This window comes from Augochlora pura, chromosome 3, assembly GCF_028453695.1.
Source record: "Augochlora pura isolate Apur16 chromosome 3, APUR_v2.2.1, whole genome shotgun sequence".
In the NCBI taxonomy this organism is placed as follows: domain Eukaryota; kingdom Metazoa; phylum Arthropoda; class Insecta; order Hymenoptera; family Halictidae; genus Augochlora; species Augochlora pura.
Window position 1 is genome coordinate 4670331 of NC_135774.1, and position 13297 is coordinate 4683627.

The window sequence follows — 13297 nt, forward strand, 5'->3', positions numbered from 1 at the left end:
GCGTTGAATAGAAATCCATAAAAGTTGAGAATTGAAATATAATTTGAGGAGTTTAATTATACCATGAACCGTTATATTTAGATTCACATTTTTATAAACCAATTCTGAAAACCTGAAATCGAATAAATTCTATTTCATGACTCGTTTCAGTAGTCGATGAAAAATAAATTTTAAATATGTAGATTGCGCACTTCATGCATTTATCAGAAAAGTGACCACCTGAAATGTCAGAGAAATGAACCATTGTCGATATACTAAATTCTGTCTGCTAAAATGATTAATGGAAAAACGAAACTCTTATATGGGTTTTCCTTTCTTACACGAGCTGCCGATTATTTGCGCCGTAGTGTACTTGTAATCTTCACAAGAGTACTAAATTAAATCATATTATCTCGTTTGATAGTTCCAAGCGTTAAACAAAATAAAAAAATTTACATCTTGTTTAACTTTCCTAAAATATAATACTTGTCCCGATTGGAGAATTTTACGAGACTTATATTTATTTAATGTTGTTTTATTTTAAAATATGTTGAATAAGTCTAACGTGGAATAGCAGGACTCTGTTCGTGTATTTGATTCGGATGCTGTCGATGGTTCTCAGTTTCATAGGATTCTCTTTAGTTTATGTAGAAAAAGTACTTGTTAGACGTGCGTTAATGTAATATAACGGATTAGATGAATGGAAATCGTACTATTACCTATTTTAACCCTTTGCACTCGAGTGGTGACTCTGAGGCACCACTGCAATTGTTACATCACATTCGAAAATAATTTTTCTATTATAAAAACTTACATTGAAAAATTATTAAAAGTGTAACTGTTTTTGTGTGAGTTACAAGATTCAATTTCAATTGAACATAACCTCTTTACCTTATAAAATGGAAATGTTACATGTCAGAAATGTTACTTTAGAATTACAGTTAAAATGGCTTCGAGTGCAAAGGGTTAAGGAAACATATATTTAAAATGTAAATGCAAACATCTCAATTCCGTGAGAAGCATGCTTCTTATAGATATCAGGTGATTGAGATAATTGTAAACATACGCGTACGTATAAGAAGTATATCGAATGTAAAAGTAACATTAATAGCAATAATAAATAATAATAGTGGACTGACGTTGATTTAACAAAGATAGGCGATGATTGTAACAACATCAACAACAACAACAACAACAACAATAATGATAATAATAATAATAATAATAATAATGAAAATAAATTTAATTAGAACTACAATAGTGTGATAGGATGTAACAATACGAATAAAAATAAGAAACGATACATATATATAGTAAACTAAAATAATGCATACAGAAATCACAGTTGAACCGACCAAGATGAGTGAGATGGTACAGAAACCTCCATGTTCAGAAGATCGATGAGAGAGATCCCTCTACCCCAAGATAACCCTAGGACTCCAATAATCCTAAACAAGGGCAACGCAATCCTGGACAAACGTTGTAAAACAAAGCTAGACTAGTATATTAGAATACGACCGTAAAGTCGCAGATAGAAGAGGACAAGGGAAGCGGATCCTTGTGGAACGATTAAGTATAAAAATGGGGGTTACATCGTGCATAATGGATCGAAACACTGATCAGGGAAATCAGCTGGATCTACACGGAATGAGTAATTACGGACACTGGATTAAACTTCAACGCTTGCCGAACTTTGGCTCGCTGATCCTTGAAACTACCGCATACTGACCGAATTCATTAAAGTGCGGGAAAGTAACACGCCGGGATAACGGACACGGAAACAGGAGTGTCGGGTAGGGCGAAGGTGGGCACAAGAAGGAGGATGAGAGCAAGGTCCTTGAAGAGGCATTTCAGTAGTATCGAGGATCACGGCGATCGATCGCGGCGATATGCAATGAAGATTCGACAATGGGTTCTCGAGTTACTCCGAAATGCCACCGTTAAACCGTCGAACGAACTTTTGCGCGAGCAATAGTTCGAGAGCCGTAATATCGACTCCGATCCCCTCTATCCCTCTCGCTGGCGACCCCGTCCACCGCTCGGCCTCTCTTGCTCTTTCGTTCGAAGCTCACTTCCTGCACATTCAGCCGTGCGAATGTACCGGGCGAAACCTTGCGCTTGGTTAATTCGCGGACACCGCTGATAGCCCCGGTCTTCCTGTAAAATTGGAACCGAAATTCTTGCCTGTTCGTTCACGGTGTTGTTTCAGCCCACCATCCAGCGCGCTTCGCTTGTTGGCTAACTTGCTCCACCGTTTTCCAATCCTTTTCCCAGTCGAACTGTTGATAAACAACTGTGTCGCGCGAATCTATTGACAAGTCCGTATACTCCGCGAAATATACTACAGGACTGATAATGTTTCCGGGATGAAATAGTGTCATTTTTTTTATCCAAATCAATTTAATGTAATGCAGACACGAAATCGATGTGAAACGGGGTTTTCGGCTTTATGTGCTTTGAACAACGGGAATTAATTATAATTCGATAGACAATGTTACATTAGACTTACTTATGCAAAATGATCAAATAGGCAACTTTGTTTGAAAATATTGTAATACTAAACGTAAAGTAGAACTGAAAATGTGTACTCGTATATTTTTCTAATCTAACACAAGGAATATAGATAAAATGCCTATTTTTTAACAGAAAAACCAACTAATCAATTTAACATCTTAAAAATATTCGAATACTTTCGACCAATCTGAAAGCAGTTATTCCGCATATCATATTGGGACTACTGGAAAATTCTTTTCTGTTTTTAATGAAAGGGAATAATAAATTTACCATACACCTAATAGTATCTACTAAACAATATAATTTTCTCCGTTGCTCGTAACATGTGGTCCATGTGATGACAATCTATAAATTTCTAAAATAATTTTCTAAAACTTGAAATGTGATTATTGAAGAGAACTTTCTAATATAATAACTAATATATACTTTTTCAAATGTCTGTGAATAAACTAAGGATATTCATACAACAATCTGCACATTAGACAAACAACTTTTTTCTTTACAACAAATTTCTCCAGAGCATCGTTAACGACTTATTAATGAAAAACAATGACCAATGTGCAACGAGCTCCGCTGATGCGAAGCGACCGAGCCAACGTAAGGGCGAAGCCCAGTTTCGCTCATTGGCTCAGCCGCCTCACGTCAGTGGTACTCGCCGCTCATTGGTTAGCGTTTTTCGTTAATAACTCGTTAACTATGCGTCGAAGAAAATTTTTGTAAAGAAAAATGTAGCTTGAAATTACCTAAGGTTCCTCCCACTTCCGGTTTGTTAAACTTTTTGGGGGCACCCTGTATACAGTAGTAGCAATATTAGAGATTATAAACGAGAACATCGTATAGTATTAGAGATATTGGAGATTATGTGCAATAATATTATCTTCAAAATTTGTAATGTTTTGATACTTACAATTTCGGGTACCCGAAACTGCAGTTACGTCGAGTTAGGTCTGAATCAGAAAACTTTGTAATCAGATAAACATGATAAACATTTGTAATTTTTCAATAGAAATTTGAATTTGAATTTTAATGTCTGTAATAATTGTTATTTTCCTTAGTACTGCAATCGTATATAAAATGCAACAAAAATAACTTGATCTGAGTCTGACTCATATTCGAACAAGATATGCTTTGTTTAAAATTCCATCAAGAAACAAATGAAATAAAAGCTGTACTGGTTACGACTGTTCTCATGTATTCCCGTATATTCCCGTCTACTTATGTTAATAGGTTCAATAAATTAAAAAGACTAGGAGAAACTAGGAGAATTTATTATTTCTTTTATAAATCGTTGGAGTTACGTATGTATAAATATCTCCAGTTTAGAAAATATCATACCAATGCTATCTATATTTATGAAACGTAATACTACTGTTAACAATATTTATAAAATGACATATCGTTATTAACAGCAAATAAAAGATGTCAAGATTGGGAATAAGTTTCTAACAAATTCTGTGTTAAAATCTCTCTGTTCCAATAGTTTAATATGCTCACTTTTCAAGAAACCTCGAATCAAGAGGGTATAAACTGAGAGAACACGAATTAGACTAAATAAGCACCAACTATCTCCAGCGTTGCTAGTTTCGGTGTGAGAAGCTTGAATCTGATTAACTAGAAATCGAAGATCTCGAGACAAATCAACTTGACGTTGTGATGCTAAACCCGGATTAGTCGAGTACTTATAAAATCAACCATTTTCATCCGAAGTGTCTCGTTAAAGAGCTACTTAACATTTTCAAATGCGAGCAACATAAAATATAACACTTTTATGGTTTCAATTAAATCTCATATCAGGGTAAAGACCTTGACCGAAGGATCAGGCTGGTTTGAATTATTTAGACTCGGTTTAGCTTAATCCTGAAATGCGTTAGACGGACAGATACGATTTAAGACTGAATGAGTTGAACCAGATCAAACCAGGATTGATAGACTCAACTGGGATGGATTGAAAACTGAGAGACTGGAATAGGGCCAACTCAAGATTCAGAGGTAAATCGTATCAATCCAGGACAGGAATATTCGTTGGAAATCACCCTCAGAGATCCAGCATCTGATAACTGAAATTTATAAATTCTAGAATCAACCATGGTGTAGGACAGCGCGTGATCTCAAACTTGAACACACCTGGAGAGATTGAAGAATAAATCAATAAAGTATTAAAGTTATCTTTTTCTCCTAGAACAATTACACAAAATTATAGTTTGTTTGTCGCACCGAACTTTTAATCTTCTTCTTAATTTAATTAAGAATTGTGTAACGAATAGGTAAAATTACGAAACCACTAAGACGTAAGATAAGTTTGAGAACATTTTTATATTATGTTCTAATTTTACAGTAACTCAAATCACTAAATGAAGAAATTCATTTCCATAGAATCTTTTGTTTTTTTATTGATTTGTCAATTACATTATATCAAGCCTTTGCGCTCGAAACCTTTTTGAACAATAATCACATTTTTATAAATACTTTAGTAAACCGATATAATAATGTAAAAAGTACTTCAAAAACTAATATAGTTGCCTCGGAGTCGACTTTCAAGTGTATAAAATTAATATCAATTTTGTTACATGATAAATTTTTTACTGAAGATTCATAGTTAGTTCGATTCTATTATTTATGTACATGGACTGCTTAGTAAATCTTGGGGACTAACTTTGTAGGACATTTAATTCCTTTAGAAGTTCTTGATTCGAAATGTCTTCGATTTTCGATCCGGGTTCAAGGCCCTAAGTTTGTAGACCTATGATTCCAATTAGATTCTAAGTTAGTCTTACTCCTGTCTACAGTTTCTAGGCCGGGCTATTTGAATCTCATGATCCAGTTTTGGTCCTATTCGATTACCACTGTTGGAAACTGAATTACATCCACTCTTTTCATTCAGATTGAGTTAAATTCGATTTTTCGACTGGGCATTAATCGATAAACTGTGCAACTTTACGAGATTTTCCATTTTTATATGAATTTTATGAAAACTAAAACAGAGAATTAATTTCATTCACTTCCTAAATAATTTCTTGCGGCACGAATAAAAGAAAAACATTATTAATTCTTATTCAATATATTAATAAATGCAGGCATACTTATATTTCTGATAGGTGCTAAGAATGTATAATCTGTTGATCGTATTTCATATTTCTAATTCAAATTGAGTTCAATTTAATTCCTCACGTCCACGGTTTCTTTTTCATTTGTCTTTTTAAAGTTCAGCTTTAATGAAATCTTTTGATAATTTTTGTTTAAATTTAACGTTTTAACTGTGGTTTTATTTTATCGTCAAAATTATTCGATTTTCTAGTAATTTGAATAACTAACTCATTCTATAAAATTATTTCACTAACTTCTACTTTCTATTGCCTCGTTTTGTATTAAATCACTATTTGGAAACAATTTTGAAACCTCTCGGTGTATGGCTTAATTTTTTAAACGAGTCATAGAAATCTATCTAGTATCAAGGTGCACAAATTTCCGCGAGTCAATTCTTTAGAATTTTAATGCTGTATTATGTTTCTAAATTAATATTCTTAGACGAATAATACTATTTGAAAAAAAGACATTCATGAGATCTGTTAAGAATTTTTATTTTTCGTCCAAATGTATAAATGATCTAAAAGCTGCTATTCATGCAGCTACCACATAAATAAATGTTTTAAACTGCACCTGTCTTTATGGTGTGAGAAGATTCGTTCCCTATTATTTTTTACATATTCTACATCAGATACCGTACACAGAGAACGAAAACCAATGCTACCGGAAAATGCAAACTGTGTTACAAGGCACGCGTTCGTGTGGAATCCAAATATCGCAGCGAGACTTTAAGGTAGCATTATGTGCCGCACTCTGCTCCCAGCAATATCATCTACTGCAGCAAAAGGACTAATAAAACTTTGCTATTTACTGTGTAGTGTACGTTTATTTCTTGCCATTCCTTTTATGAACAGGAAAAAGAAAATATGACGAGAATAAATTCTTGAAGTCACAATATCCCTGGAAATTGTTTCATTTGCGGCCTATGGGACTGGAAAGAAAATGGAAGCTATTATTATTCATCAATCCAGGAGGTAATACATAATTCTCTGCGGATATCCATCACTGTGCTTAATAGCAGCCGAATAAAATCTCTCATTTCTCAAATATGAAACTATATTCCTTTTTTAAGCCTGAATGAAGTGTAATTAATTTTGACTAACTTAATACAAATTCTATTTATTGTATTGCTTAATATAAATTCTGTTAGTTATTGTCGTCTAATTCTACAAACAATCTCTCAGTTTATCATTATTTCTATATGTAAGCGTCGAAAACATTATTTTCATCTATTTCCATTTTCTCCTTTAACTTCCTTTCTTATTACTTTTATTACAGGTCCTAAAAAAATAGCTGCTAGAAACAACTTTCAAGAAACTTCAACTTTTTCATCGAATACACTAATCTATCTAACTTTTTAGATAGTTTTATGTAACTTTAATTTACTTTGCTTACAAAAGTGACCTAATATTCATGTTGCTCATTGTATACAGAGAAAAAGTCTCACACTTTTTTTATTTCTAGAAACAGTTAATATCTAAACTGTTATAAAAACAAATTAATCAACAATGAACGCAGATTAATTGTAAAAGTTCCAAATCATTCCTTATTTTCTCTTAACAAGCTTTAATGTGATATACCAGCTGGAAAACTGAAAATTAGGTTTCTTCGAAAAAGCGATTCATTAAAGGATCTCGAAGAACGTTGACAAAATTTTTCGTGAATAAATCAACCTTAGATTCAAAGATTTCCATTTACAATGACCCCACAGAACTTTGTGCCCGATTTTGTAGCCTTTGTGTATCTTGTATTACTGTAAAGTAAGCACTGCATTTTACATTCGAAAACCGATGGAGTGATTAATAAAAATCAGACGTCAAAGTTTAAGGTGTCAATGTAAAGGAAAGGCTCCAATTTTGTAACCTATGTTAGGATCAGCCATGAAGAAAATTTTCCAATACATTTGCAAACGTTTGTATCCGTAACATTTTCAGAAAAGACCATGGTCTCCAGCTTAGCACTTCCTCTATTATGGAAAAACTTGTTAGAAGAAAATTAATAATACACAACAAAAGTAGAAAATTCAAGTATTAAAATGAATACAGATTTATGTTTATTTAATAGAAAATAATCGACAGAACCCATATGTATACTTGAATATATGATGTGAAGAAAAATGAATAATCTATATGTTTCGTTCAGTTGTATTTGTCAATCGTCATTAATACGAAATTAAACATTACTTACAAACGCCAGTGACCACAAAAGATATACAAAATCAGAAAAATTTATTTAACGGTATAACAGTAGAATAAACAATCTTTGTTGTATTAATTGCATTTGTAACCATTTTTAATCTAGCAGATGCTGACAAAATTCAGTGTACCTAATAGATTGTAACTGAAATTAGTTTATTTTAATAAAAAGATTGGCATTTCACGTGTTAAACGTCAACAATTTATGAAAAAACCTGAAATACTGTGCTGAAACAGAATACGAATTATGCGATAGTATAAATAATTTTATGGACTGAAGTAGACGAGATGAAAATATTACAGACTAGAGTAGCAGCTTCATATTTCACGGTGATACGATAAAGGAAAAAAAGGATTTCACTGAGCCGAGCATACAGAAAACCACGTTTTCACGAGCAATCGAGTCGAAAGGTATCGAACAGATTTTAACTGCATCTGACGGCTGGCATGGCCGGCCGAAACACGCAGGTAAGCGTAGACGAACATTTTCAGTGCGTATCCGATGTTTATCCCGCAGTTCGAGCTCTCGTTTCGAAATCATGCGGTCGGAAAGAGCAAACATCCGCTTCATCTGCGACGATTTCAATTACCATGCTCCAACAGTTTCTCGTAAAAGATGTCTTACGTGGGCACGTGCGTTTCAACGTCGCTAAGCATACGTTGTTTCATGGCGCACAGGTGGAGTACTTTGCATAGTAATTAAATTGGAGTTCTTTTTGACAAAGAAGGGAGAACATTCTAAATTTAATAAAGCACAGTATACAGTTCCAACACTTTGCCTGTCGATCCAGCGACACGAACAATTCCTTTAAATCAACGCACTTTGTTTAAAATGTTTCGTTTTGAGCTGTTTTTACTTGACTCTTTACACTGGGTATTTGATATTTCATTAAAACTTAATACATTGCATGTGCTTATTGATTATCGTAGATATAACAATGAAACGAATTTATTCTATCCTTATAGTGGAAATTAATTCTTTAGTTCTAAGATTGTTACCACGCGGCACGAAACGTGTTAAGGAAAACAAAACGCGAATTTAAGATGCATATGGCAGTATATCATGGCAGAGTTGACCGAATAAAGTCATATATTAATGCTATTAATGGAAAGAAGCGAATTACTCTTCGCTAAAGAATACACTTCTAAAGAAGAAACATGGTGAAAAGATGCAATTATTGCAGACCGAAGCAAATATAATATTTTTGGGTCTGATGGACACATCTGGCGTAGAGTTAATGAAGAGCTTCTTCCTAAGAATCTTAAACCAACGTTGAAACACGGTGGAGGAAGTGTGATGGTTTGGGGATGTGTCTCAACTGCTGTAGTGGGTAAATTAGTTTTTATTGATGAAATTTTAGACAAAAATAAATATTTAAATATTTTGAAACAAAATTTACTAAAAAGTGCTATTAATATGAACATTCGTAACGATTTTAAATTTTACCAAAATGATGACTCCAAACATAAATCACGTATAGTTCAAGAATATTCATTATATAATTACCCAAAAGTATTGAAAACTCCTCCACAATCACCAGATCCAAATCCGATTGAAAATTTATGGGATTACATACTTAGATCGTCGAATCAGAAGGTCACCAATGACCGAAGAATGATTATGTATTCCATTAGAATATTTAAATAAAATTATTTCTAGTATGCCTAAACGATTAAACCATGTAATTAGGCAAAAGGGCAATCCAACAAAGTATTAACATCGATTTATTTTTGTTAAAGTATATGTGTATTCTTAATGACCAGATTACAGTGTGTAAAGTGTCCGAATATTTTTGTGACGTCAAAATTAAGCACTAGTTCATTTAATATGAATTAACAATAAAACTATACAAATTATGTAAATAAAACTTATGTTTGTAGAATCTAAAGTAAGTGTTCTGACTTATTAAAAAACTATAAATTCATTAATTCAACAAACAGTAAAGATACGGAGTAAAAATTTTTCAAATACGATGGTGTCTGAATATTAATGCCGCCCACTGTACGCGTCGTATTTATCGAACAAGATATAAATTCGTTTATATTTCAACTGATGTTCTCTCGGGCTTACATGAATTTCCCGGGGGTATTTACAAAATTAACGCATAAAGCGCGCGCAAATAAATAGATAAATAAATAATATGAGTAGACAAAATAAATATAATATAAAACGAAAAAAAATAACCACATTAAAATTACAGAAGAGCTGTTCTTAGTAATATAGAGAACAATGAATTAAAATATTGTAAACCTAGGCTTAAACCAGACTTCATATATTCTATTTATAAATGTTACTTCGCAAAGTATCTTTTAACAAACAACGAGGGTCGGTTAAAATATTCTGAAAATTACGCTCAATACTTAATAAAAGAAAACGTGTTGCAAACTTATTGATCATGTCCCATACATTTGTTTTACAACATTTCTATACAAAATTATTCAGCCTTACTTTTCCTGTTGGGAAATATGACCTTGTACTTGTAAAATGTAACCCCCAAAATTTTCTCATTTTAGCTAAAATGATACAAAAGATTTACAAAACTTTATTTTACTAAAATTTTAGAGGTACTCATTTCTCGTGTCATCCACTTAATAATACCATGTCATGAAAATAAAAATTCATCAAAGATCAAGAAAGTAATTTAAAACTTTGCAGTCCACACGTCTCGCAAAAATGTCTATCCCGGACAGAGACAAGCAGAGCAGTGAAATACACAACAAGCAAATTGTATGAAATCGTTTACAAATTGAACGAACTTTGAAGTCGATTATCTCAAAAACGGAGTACCGGATGAAAAAATGTTATACCAAAATATTTTCTTCTTTTTTTATGTAGAATCCCCCCCCCCCTGTTGTACTACGATTTCCGGGACACCCTGTATTTGCGCATTACGTCACTGTATTGACGCCGGACGGCATAGTTTTAATTTTTAAAATTGTAAAATAATTAAATTTTGAATATTGATCGAGAATCGATGATTTCATAGATTATACAAATTGCATATTTTTTACTATTAATAGTAACAAAGACCGTGAGTGGTTCTAAGAAAAGCAAAACTGAAATTATTAAGACCACTGGCAACCATAAATAAAGTTCTATATATTCCATCTAAATTAAGATTTAGTAATAAACCGGTGAAGTGCACAGTGAGAGCAAAAAATGACCTAGCAAAAGCTAATCGCAAGGAAAGGGGAAGAGAAAGGATTGATTCTACCCGAAGAGGAAAGTAGGGGAATCTTCAATTTCATCCCCTAAAAATCGGAAGCAGTCGGGGTGGAGCAATCGTAAAAAACTTGTACCGGGTGGTGAAACATTTTTAACAATTTTCAAACTGATTCGATATACGTATACATCGAATAGTTAATTCAGAAACTCAAAAATAGGTTCAGTAAAATTCGAAGAAATGAAATTATTGGCGAAGATAATTCCAGAACCCATCCATTACAATAAAATATTTTATTAACGAGGGCAGGAATTCTCCGTTTCACAAGTTTCATAATTACAACTGCGCGAAAGATGAATGGGCAGTAATATAGTCCATCAGAAAAGGCTCCATCTAATTATAACAGTAGATAAAAAGGAGAAAATCGACTCCACCCTGTGAAAGAGGAAGAAAATATCCGGCTTCTTCCCCTTCGAATATGGAAAGGATAAAAAGGAGCAGTTGCAAGGAAACTTGAAAACCATCTTTCACAAAGGCTTACTCAAACAAGGAATACCAAGTTGAATCAATCAATAGCCGAGCTAAAGTCGAGATTATAAGCTTGCATAAAACAAATATGGATCATCTTGGTTATGAAAAGTCTTTATTGTCTTATACAAACTTGGGATACATGCATGCACTTCTTTAAATTTGAAAGGTTCACTAATAGTTTATAGGTACCAAGTACGAAATATAATTAACATAAACATTATCATAACCGTCCAAACAGTTTAAACATTATTTTCAAAAGAAATCATATTACTTAAAGTACTGTGGATATAAATAGAACTTTTTCAATTACATATGAACGATAAAATTCACGAACAATTATTGTAGTTTAATTCAATGAAAAATATGAAGCATACGCCTGACAAAATTGTAGAGAACATTTTTAGGTATTTGTTATAATTTTAGTGAAGACTCGCTTTGAAAATTTGTCGAATATTCATGGTTTTGAACGTGCCGGAATAACGGGTCTGACCAATACTGGCAATTTCTACTTATAAACGCTGCTAGGTATGATATCCTCCTATTACCATCTGTAGTAATACATCCTACCACTCTCGTATTCATGAAATCATAGTGAAAAGTGCTGAAACTTTAAAGTTGTGCATTTGATGTAACTGAATTAATTATAAGTATCAAAAATGTAATGAAATAAATATTTGTGCACAGTAATAAGTGTATTTCGTACCTACTTCACTACGGAATGTTAACAGCATAAAAAAATGCAACATTTTTAAAAACAAACCTTTGTTAGTAAAGAAAATTTTAATGCAAATACAAATTAATACATAGTTAATCATAAAGCCATTGACGTATTTAATGCAATTTGCCGTGTTAAGAACTTTGTTGTACGCGAAAGTATTCTATAAGCATAGAAACGTAATTTTCCATTAAAAAACACAGTACAAGAATCAGTAATTTTGTAGTTAAGAACGCAGTAGTATGTTAAACATTTGTTGTCATTGCCAGAATGTAATATACTGAACTATATAAATTGGTAATATGCCATTATTTTCCTTATAGAAAAATTATTACTTTTACATATTCTATTATCACTGTATCTAATACAGTATAAAAAAAACTCCACGCTATACCAATACGATACTTCGTTGACTAACGTACATCATCATATAGACACCAAGTGTGCCAATTTTATTCACTATATCTTCGCGTAGCTCCAGCGCAGTTTCACACACTGAAACAATTCGAAAATGACATACTCCATTTAGCATTTCCTAAAAATGTGTCGCAGTCTGTTGCTAGAAAAACGTATACAGGATGAAAGCGCAAAAGTATTTGTTACATCGCTGAAACCTTGAAGCAGAGAGGTTGTTGCCCCCGAAAGGTAAGGGAACCGCCTTGTGATGTTCGTCGAGGGTACCATCTTAAGGGTACGTCGCGCGGGAGTGTGATACGTCGAAAGTGCTCTGCGTGGGGCGTGCTGCGTGCGGCGTAGAAGTACCGTCTTTCCGCCGACAAAACCTGCAAAAGATCCGACCGAACGGGAAAATTCTGCGGCCGGAACACTCGAGGTAACATCCGCGACGGAAGTGTCTCTTTCTCGGACGAGAATCCGTCGGCAACTGGAACACACTGGTCGCGGAATTTCCGGATAATAAGCAGAATTTCGAGAGTAAACCAGAGAAAGCCCCGAAAAATAAGAACGTTCGAACGCGAACAATTACGGTGGAAGTAGTTCGCGGTGAAATAGACAGTCAGGTGAGAAGGGAGCCGGCAGGAGCGAGGGGGGTTCCGCGGTGGTGAAAGAGAGGAGCAGGGAGAGGGGCAAGGGGGGAAGGAAGGGGGGGGGGGGGG